We start from the raw sequence: 10,376 nt of genomic DNA, 5'->3' as shown, positions 1-10,376 counted from the left end.
TTTCTTGAGAAAATGCACATTTTACATAAACTACTACCCCTCTTAATATATAATACAAATTATACATTCTAGAGGCAGAGTATGCACTTTTTTTTATGTATAGCATGACTAATCATCAAAAAAAAAAAAAAAAAAAAAAAAAAAAAAATCCTTCTCACCCCTTAGTCAATTTAGTTGATACCCTGATTTACTTCCATTCATATCCCTACAAAAAAAATTATAATTTAGCGACAAATATTTGCGACAAAAAATATTCATCGTAAATTTACGACAAAAAACTAAATTATCGTAGTTTAGCAATAAATTTTGTGACAAAAATATTTTCGTTGTAAATTACCAACAAAATATTATTCGTCACAAAATTCATTTTTGCGACGAAAAATGGATTTGACACAAATTCTGCGACTAATAATGGATTCGTCGCAAATTTTGCGACAAATTTAGGATTCATCGCAAAAATCAATTTTTTTTTATAAAAATAAACTTTCTGAAGCCAATTGACGTACCTAGAGGGCTCGGAATGACATGAAATAAGTTTGTATGAGTTCCTATTGTTGGATCGTAAAAGTCGATTGAGGGGGGAAAAATTCGAAAAGAAGATCAAGTACGCAGCAAAAAAATCGAAATTAGAACAATGCTAATACAAGTAATTTTTTACTTGGTTCGGAGCCTTGGTCGACTCCTACTCCAAGGCCCGCACTCGTCGAGTGCTTTCGTTGGACAATCCACTAGGAATTCAAATAAGTTTTTACAAATTGAAAGTACAGGAATGCTTAAGAAGATTAAATACTGACAATAATTAAGAATGAAAGAAAATAGCACGGTATTGGAGAAGCTTCAGCGTCGCAGGAGCACAGCACGACAGAACAAGCTTTAGAAGGCTTTGTTGTCAGATTATCCTTGCTCCAGGGTGCATCCTCCTTATATAGGAGGCCCCGGGCGCCCGGATCCCTTCTGGACACTTGGAGTGTGACGTAGCCCAGCCAACCATGAAGCTCCACGTGGCGAAGCGACGACGAGGATAAACTTTGCATTCCGGGCGCCTGGATCCCTTTCGGGTGCCCGAACCTTTGTTTTCCAACAACCTGCAAAAAATATTAGTCCGAGGCAAAATGCAAAACTATCCTGCAAAACAAAGTGTTAGCATTGTACATTTATAATAGTAAAAAAAACAGTAATTAGATTCTGTCTCCTCGAGACCAAAATCTAGTCACGATCTCAACTTAGATTTTCGAAATGGATCTAGTTGGATCGACGCCTAATGTTCCCTTCCCGGGAACGCGTCCTCATAGTCACTCCCCTCCAGTGACTTACCTTAACTTACTTGCCAGATGTCCGGTCAGCCCTTCGACCCGTCTGGACTTCGAGCCAGCTATCAGGTTAGCTCATCGACCTAGCTGGACTTCGTGCCAGACATCCAGTCAGTCCGTCGACCTGTCTGGACTTCGTGCCAGCTATCCGGTCGACCAGTCGACCTAGCTGAGCTTCGTGCCAGCTTTCCAGTCGGCCCGTCGACCTAGCTGGGCTTCTTCTGCACACTCGGTCATAGTGTTAGATTACAATGAAACTAACTTAACCTACTTTATCATTCATCGAAACTTGAGTTAGTCCGTTAGTACTACCCGCACTAACAATCTCTCCCTTTTTGATGTAATGACAACCTGAGTTAAGTTAGTGAAAAAAAATATGCAATTAAAACAAGCAATTATAAGGTTTTTTTAAGTTACTCTTGTTTTATTTGTGGTATTTTGTTGTTTAACTAACTTAAACCACCTAACCCTCCCCCTTTGACATTCATAAAAATAACACAGAACATATATAAAAATAAGTGATTAAAGAAGTAAAAGACAGTGCAATAAAAAATTTGAATTAAGGTCAGATCGACTTGGGGGAGTCTAATATAGAAAAGTTTTGAAAATTTTGTTTTAAAAATTCTTTTTCAAAATAGTTAAGTTTAGAAAGATAATTTAGAAAGATGACTTTGTAAACTTTAGAGTAATTTTTGAATATAAACTTTGCAAAATTAACCTTATTTTCTGGCTTGTAAATTTAAAACACTTTTCGAACATAAAGACTAATTTTCAAGTATACTGATTTTATAAAAAGTAAGATTGTCAAGGTCAAGTTTATAAAATCCAAATTTCAACACTAAGTGGATAAACTCAATTTTCAAACTTAAGTTCGTAAAATTCAATTTTCAAAACTAAGTAAAATCCAATTTTCAAAATTAACTTTGGAAAATTCAATTTCTAAAAGTTTGTAAAATCCAATTTTCAAATCCTAATTTTAAAAACCAAGTTAAACTTCAATTTTCAAAGCTAATAAGATTCCATTTTAAAAAAACTTAGTTTTTTTTTAAGATTTAAAATATTTTTTAAGAAAAATATTTTTCAAAAGACGTATGTTACTTTGGTATTTACCAAAGGACGCACTTTTTCAAGTGCACTTCCCTTTTTATTCTTCTGACAAATCAAACTCTTTTTTTTGTCGTTTTTCTTTTCTCCCTCTTTTCTTTCCTATCTCCTCTTTCATCAACGACATTTAAGATTTAGTTAATTTTTTGATAACATTTTAATACATTTAGAGACGCTAAAATAAACTATGAATAACAAATTTGAACTCCTTGTAATCTCAAAAATCCACAGGAATTGAAATAAGTGCAATTGGAGCTCTCTAGGTCCATCAGTGGATTTTGGTCAAAATCCACTGATGGACCTAGAGAGCTCCGATTGCACCCATTTCAGTTTCTATGGATTCCTGGTGTTGCAAGGAGTTCAAATATGTTATCCATTGTTTATTTTGACTTTTAGAATATGTTAAAATATAAGAAGAAAGAATCAGCAAAAAAATTTCATATCAGGCCCACATTGGGCCTGGTATGGAATCATATCAAGCCCAACGTGGGCCTGATATGATTCATATCAAGCCTAACGTGGAGCCTTTTTGTTGATTCTTTCTTATTATATTTTAACACATTCTAAAAGTCAAAATAAATAATGGATAGCATATTTGAACTCCTTGCAACATCAGGAATCCACAGAAATTGAAATGAGTGTAATCAGAGCTCTCTAGGTCCATTAGTGGGTTTTAACCGAAATCCACTGATGGACCTAGAGACCTCAGATTACACCCATTTCAGTTCCTGTGAATTCCTGATGTTGCAAGGAGTTTAAATGTAACGCCCGAAAATTCTCAAAATGATTTTTAGAAATATTCTATGATTTTTCTGGAATTTTAGAATATTTTTAGGGAATTTTTAGAGTAGCGGAAGTAGCAAAAATAAATGGAGTCGTAAATGGCCAACGCGGGTTTTGAACCCGAGACCTATTGGATCCTACGACTTATAACGGACTCTAGTAACCAAGTGAACCCAGCAGGGCCGTGCTGAAAGGGAAGGGAAACAATTATATTTATATTGGAGTTGGGTTAATTTAACCACTTAATATAAATAGGAAATTAAAAGAGGAGTTATTAGATTTTATTCGTGACTTTTCTCCTCCTCACCCTAACATCACGCTGCCCCTCCCTCCTCTTCCTCTCTCGGCGCACCAAGCCCTAAGGGCTCTAGGAGCACCTTCCGGCGACGACTCCGACACGAGGACGCTTCTCTCCGCGAGAGGAACACGTAGACGTAAGAGAATCGTCGAGAAGATCGTCTCCACCGGAAAACTAGCGACTAGATTCGTAAGAAAACTAGCGCAAGAGGTAAGAAACCCCTCACCTGCAGTATAAGTAGCTTCCGTATGAATTTTATGCTTCAGTTTAGTAGTATGTAGATTTTTGGCACCAGGGATGCGAATCAGCGCATACCAAGTGTTCGATTAAATTGCTAGCCCGGTTAAAATGCAACTTAGGCATTTTATTAGCTTAGAGAAATGCAATAGAAGCATTTTTTACAGCTTATTTAGTCTTGCTTCAACTTTTACAAGACTAGATGTCCAATGGGTGAGCTCCTACAGTCGCCTCTAGGTTTAGATAACCTAGTTCTGGGTTTAGACAACCTAGTAAAAGCAAGACAAGAATTATTAGCTTATGTTCAGTATTTTATTTTCTCAGTGGCACTGTACTGGATTAGATATCCATTGGGTTGGGCTCCCATAGTTGTCCCTAGGTTCAGCTAACCTAGTAAACCCTACTAGATTCGGAATTTGCAACCCCGAGTTTAGTTAGGGATGCCCGCACAGTAAGTACAGTTGTCGGGCCCAAATAGCAGCATGATTATGTATTTTCACTTATTATATATAGTTTTCAAACTCTCACAATATTGTTATGTGAATGCAGTATAGCCTCAGCATTAGTCTAGCATTAGCTTAGCTCAGCTTTCTGTATCAGATTAGTTTTCCTATTGATACAATGTGATAGTTATGATTAGCTTTATTGCCATGATTAGTTCGATTTCTATGTGTTGTATGCCATGCCATGCTTAGCATATTCAGTATACATATATTTCAATAGCATGTTTTCAAAGCATAAATTGCATCGTATGCATGTTTTGTGAGGTAGATGGTTTCTTACTAAGCATAAAGCTTACAGATACTCTTTCCTTATACTGCAGATAAAGGTAAAGGAAAGATGGACTAGCAGAGGCTGGAGGGCAATGCGATGAAGATGTGTGTGGATGGAACTTGGAATAAAGACCTTGGAGAAACTAGAAATAAATCTGAAACTTTAGCATTTTATTAAGTTGTTACTTTCCTTATTTCAGTTATTTTAATGCTATGAATCATGAAAGACCTGGTTATATTGTTTGTATTCCTGCTTAGAATGTTAGTTAGTGTTATTGGGATGTTTATGGTCATGTTAGAACTTGTGTGTGTGAGTTTGGCACGAAACAGTGCTGAAATCAGACTGGTGGTACGAAATCAGAAACCCCAATCGATCGGCCGATTGATTGGAGGCTTCTCAATCGATCAGCCGATCGATTGAGAAGTTCGTACCGCGAACAGTAAGCTCCTGGATCGATCAGCCGATCGATCCGGATGCCTTCTGTCGCGAACAGAAAGCCCTGGGATCGATCACTGGATCGATTGGCCAGTCTGGATCGATCAACCGATCGATCCAGAATATTGCCCCGAGCACAGTAGCGTGCTGAATCGATCACTGGATCGATCCAACCTAAGTTTCGTATACAGTAGCATGCTGGGTCGATTAGACCATTCCAATCGATCCACCGATCGATTGGGAAGCCTGATAGCAGTGGGAAACCCCTTATTCCAGTTCCTTGACCATGGGGAATGTAATATATGACATGAATAGTTTGATTACACCCCTTAGCACATATAGAATAAAGAAATGATAACAGCTTAGCCAAGTTTTAATTAGTACAGCTTCCGCGTCTAGACTTAATGATGATCATGGATATAGCTTAGCACAGCATAATGTGACGTTCCGGCCTTACAGCTTAGTTAGTAGAAGGTGGGTCGTTACATTAAATATGCTATCCATTGTTTATTTTGACTTTTAGAAGGTGTTAAAATAGAAGAAGAAAGAATCAACAAAAAGGCTCCATGTTAGGCCTGATATGAATCATATCATGCCCACGTTGGGCCTAATATGATTTCCTATCAGGCCTAATGTGGGTCTCACTCTATTAGGAATGTTCAACTGTTTTAGAAACTCTTCATTTCATAATGGATGTGTTTATGATTTCTCTAAGTGGAAAAATAGATAAGGGCATCAATGCATATCCTCCTATATAAATGTTTCAGCTAGTGATGAAATCAAGTGAAAAAAGGTAGTAGCAAAACGTTGAGAGTTCTCTGACAAATTGGAGAATGTATAATGCTTCATTACCTGTAAGAAATACAAATGCAAACACTAAGAACAAATAGTCATAGTATAGTTATTGAAAAAAGAGAAGATACGTATAATTCCAATAAACAGAATTGACACAATACCAGATAGACCTAATTCTTCTACTAACATGTAACTCCAAATAAGTCATGACTCACTTATTTCTTTTTTCTTTGTAAAATAAAATTAATCCAGAAAATGAGATCACTTACGAGAAATAAGGGAAAAGGACAAAGAGACACCACTCCAAATTCTGAAGGTTGAAAGAAAAGTGTGTCAATTATTTAAATGGGAAAAAGATACCAAGCAAAAGGCAGAGGAATTGCAAAAATCCTTACTTTTCAATATCCAATCCAGTATATTTGAAGAGGTATTCAGCAGTTAAGGCTTTTCCAATGTGCATAAATTTTCAAACCCCCAACAAAGACATACATCATGAACTGAGATTTAAGTCAAAATAAAATGCTACATTGGAAATGAAGAGTTCCTAGAACAGTTGAGCATTCCTAATAGAGTGAGATCCACATTGGGCCTGATATAGAATCATATCAGGCCCAACGTGGGCCTGATATGATTTATATCAGGCCTAACGTGGAGCCTTTTTACTGATTCTTTATTCTTATATTTTAACACCTTCTAAAAGTCAAAATAAACAATGGATAGCATATTTGAACTCCTTGCAACATCAGGAATCCACAGGAACTGAAATGGGTGTAATATGAGGTCTCTAGGTTCATCAGTGGGTTTCGGTCAAAACCCACTAATGGACCTAGAGAGCTCCGATTATACTCATTTCAGTTTATGTGGATTCCTGATGTTGCAAGGAGTTCAAATATGCTATCCATTATTTATTTTAACTTTTGAAGGTGTTAAAATATAAGAAGAAAGAATCAGCAAAAAGGCTCCACGTTAGGCCTGATATGAATCATATTAGGCCCACGTTGGGCCTGATATGAAATTTTTTTGCTGATTCTTTCTTCTTATATTTTAATACCTTCTAAAAGTCAAAATAAACAATGGATAGCATATTTGAACTCCTTGCAACACTAGGAATCCACAGAAACTTAAATGGGTGCAATCGGAGCTCTCTAGGTCCATCAGTAGATTTTGACCGAAACCCACTGATGGACTTAGAAAGCTCCGATTTCACCTATTTCAGTTCCTATGGATTCCTGATATTGCAAGGAGTTCAAATATGCTATCAATTGTTTATTTTAACTTTTATAAGATGTTAAAATATAAGAAGAAAGAATCAGCAAAAAACCTCCACGTTAGGCCTGATATGAATCATATCAGGGCTATGTTAGACCTGATATGATTTTTTTGTAGTGCATTCTTATGTTTAGCTTGCAGTAATTATACAAGTGAAAGAATGTACTACTGACCCAAACATAAAACTCATAATGAATTACAGAGACAAAATACAGTATTTATGAAGAATTACAAAGACAAGAAGAATTGGACTTGTAAATTAAATCCCTCTTATTTTCTTACAATGATACAAGCTGAAGTCCGCAGTAACACATCATAAGCTAGAAAGAATGCATGAGATAACATCTTGTTACTATCTCCATTTCTCATGAATTGAAGCAGCTACAACCTTGCTTTGGCATCTGCCCTGTGGCGTGATATTTGGCCGCACTTTCTTCTGACTTCAATAGCTCTTCATGGCACATAGCCTCAGTCATTGCTCTCTTCTCTTTGGCTGCTTTGTGAACCATAGTAATTTTGTTTTTCATTTTCTCAACATATTCTGCTTCTTGTTCTCTAATTTTTGCTATCCACACAATGTTAGAGCAATCATAGACACATCAATTATGAAATGAAGAGTTTCTAAAACAGTTGAGCATTCCTAATAGAGTGAGACCCACATTAGGCCTGATATGGAATCATATCAGGCCCAACGTGGGCCTGAAATGATTTATATCAGGTCTAACGTGGAGCCTTTTTGCTAATTCTTTATTCTTATATTTTAACACATTCTAAAAGTCAAAATAAACAATGGATAACATATTTGAACTCCTTGCAACATCAGAAATCCACAGGAAAAGAAATGGGTGTAATATGAGGTCTCTAGGTCCATTAGTGGGTTTCGGTCAAAACCCACTGATGGACCTAGAGAGCTCCGATTACACCCATTTCAATTTCTGTGGATTCCTGATGTTGCAAGGAGTTCAAATATTCTATCCATTATTTATTTTGAATTTTAGAAGATGTTAAAATATAAGAAGAAAGAATCAGCAAAAAGGCTCCACGTTAGGCCTGATATGAATCATATCAGGCCCAACGTGGGTCTGATATGAAATTTTTTTGTTGATTCTTTCTTCTTATATTTTAACACATTCTAAAAGTTAAAATAAATAATGGATAGCATATTTGAACTTCTTGCAACACCAGGAATCCATAGAAACTGAAATGGGTGCAATTGGAGCTCTCTATGTCCATCAGTGGGTTTTGACTGAAACCCACTGATGGACCTAAAGAGCTCTGATTGCACTTATTTCAATTCCTGTGGATTTCTAAGATTACAAGGAGTTCAAATTTACTATTCATAGTTTATTTTAGCTTCTCTAAATGTATTAAAATGTTATCAAAAAATTAACTAAATATTAAATGTCGTTGATGAAAGAGGAGAGAGGAAAGAGAAGAGGGAGAAAAGAAAAACGACAAAAAAAAAGTTTAATTTGTCAGAAGGATAAAAAGGAAAGTGCACTTGAAAAAGTGCGTCCTTTGGTAAATACTAAAGTAACATACGCCTTTTGGTGAATTAAGATGTCTAGGTGCGTGATTTGGTAAATTGCCACAAATTTTAAGATGAAAAGATTTTTAAAATAAATTTTAAGTTGAAAAAAATTTAAGATACTTTTTTTTTAAAATAAATTTTTTAAGTAAAAAATTTTTTAACACAAATTTTTTAAGTTAAACAAATTTTAAGATAAATTTTATTAAGTGATCCTGTCCGAAAGCTGAATCAACGGATGCTGGGCACGTGGCGCTCTCCGAGTCACTGATGTGGATCTCCGACTAGTCGTATGATCCTCTGGCGAACCTGCACAGAAGTCGGGCTGGGAAGGGGTTCCCGGCGACGACCCTCCGACGCTCAAGTCAGGCAATGCTCGACAACAAGAAAGTGGCTCCCAGTCTCCCAGAATGCGTACCTCCGGCGAAGTATAAGACTCCTTATATAGAGCGGTGAAGGAGCTCATGCACACCTACCGAGGCAAATACGTGTCCTCAGCCCATACCTCGATATGTGTTTGTCAGAAAGCTTACCTGATACCATATTGCTACAATCTAGGCACGTCTTCGATGGGACAGCAGAACACCTTGTCACCAGATTTGGAGTATGGTCTAGTCATAGAGCATGATAGCTGTCAGAAGATGTTCCTTGTCCTTCTCTCCCTACTCTATGTCGGGGCGTCCGGCCGGACAGCCTCCACCTTACGTCCGGCCGGACATATATAGTGGTTTACTTGGGAGATTCTCGGTCATGTGCTTTGTGAATACTGTTAGTAGTATGCTACCTTATGTCTTCGGCCGAGCGTGACTTCCGCTAGGCCCTTCGTTCCTGTTCAATCGTGCGCCAGAACCCCGACTCCCATCGGGGCGCCTTTTGGCCGTCAGTTAACACCGGTCGGCCATCCGGTCGGTCAGCCACCCTTCTCCGGTCGGCCGATCGGCCGATCGGCCCGACCTTCTCTCGAGCGTCCGGTCGGTCCCTCCTTTTCCGATGGACCACCTGGCCCTTTGACTTCCACGTGGAGTTGACTCCTCAAAATGGGGTCCCCTGTTCTTACCGCCGAATCATTAAGTTAAAAAGATTTTTTTTAAAATAAAATTTTTAAGTAAAAAAAAATTTTAAGTTTAAAAAAATTTAAGATAAATTTTCTTAAGTTAAAAAGATTTTTAAGTTAAAAAAAAGTTTAAATTTTTGTTTAAGTTAAAAAGATTTTTAAAAAAAATTAAGATAAGTTTTTAATTTAATTTAATTTTTAATCTAATTTAATTTAATTTTTAATCTAATTTAATTTAATTTTTAATCTAATTTAATTTAATTTTTATTTTAATTTAATTTAATTTTTAATTTAATTTAATTTAATTTAATTTTTAATCTAATTTAATTTATTTTTATTTTTATTTTATTTTATTTTATTTTTAATCGATTTGGTTCGATTCGGTTTGAAGTCCTTAGTCATTTCACCCGATTTATGTTTTCAATCAGGGAAACCTATAATTTTTGTGAGATGAAGTTGAGTTCAATTTTAGGGTTGTTTTAACTTTGTGTCAGATTCAGGTTTAGCCTTGAGCTCAACAGATAGACATTCTTTAGATAAACTTCTGGGCTATGGTGAGTCACTTGGATATCATTAAAGTAACCATGCTTTTGAGGTTTTCCAAATAGTTCTATCCACTGAACTTAATACAAAACTTTGGTCTAACTGGTTAGGATCCGTAAGGGGTAGCTTCAGTTAGTTCCACTTAGCCAAATGCACCAGGTCGAAGTTATATCTTTTTAGACATGCATAGACTAAGCTTCCCTAACCTACTATCATCCAAAACTCCACTCATACCGTAGATCAAGT

Source organism: Zingiber officinale, chromosome 10A (genome assembly GCF_018446385.1).
Source record: "Zingiber officinale cultivar Zhangliang chromosome 10A, Zo_v1.1, whole genome shotgun sequence".
Lineage (NCBI taxonomy): Eukaryota > Viridiplantae > Streptophyta > Magnoliopsida > Zingiberales > Zingiberaceae > Zingiber > Zingiber officinale.
This window is presented reverse-complemented; position numbering follows the sequence as displayed.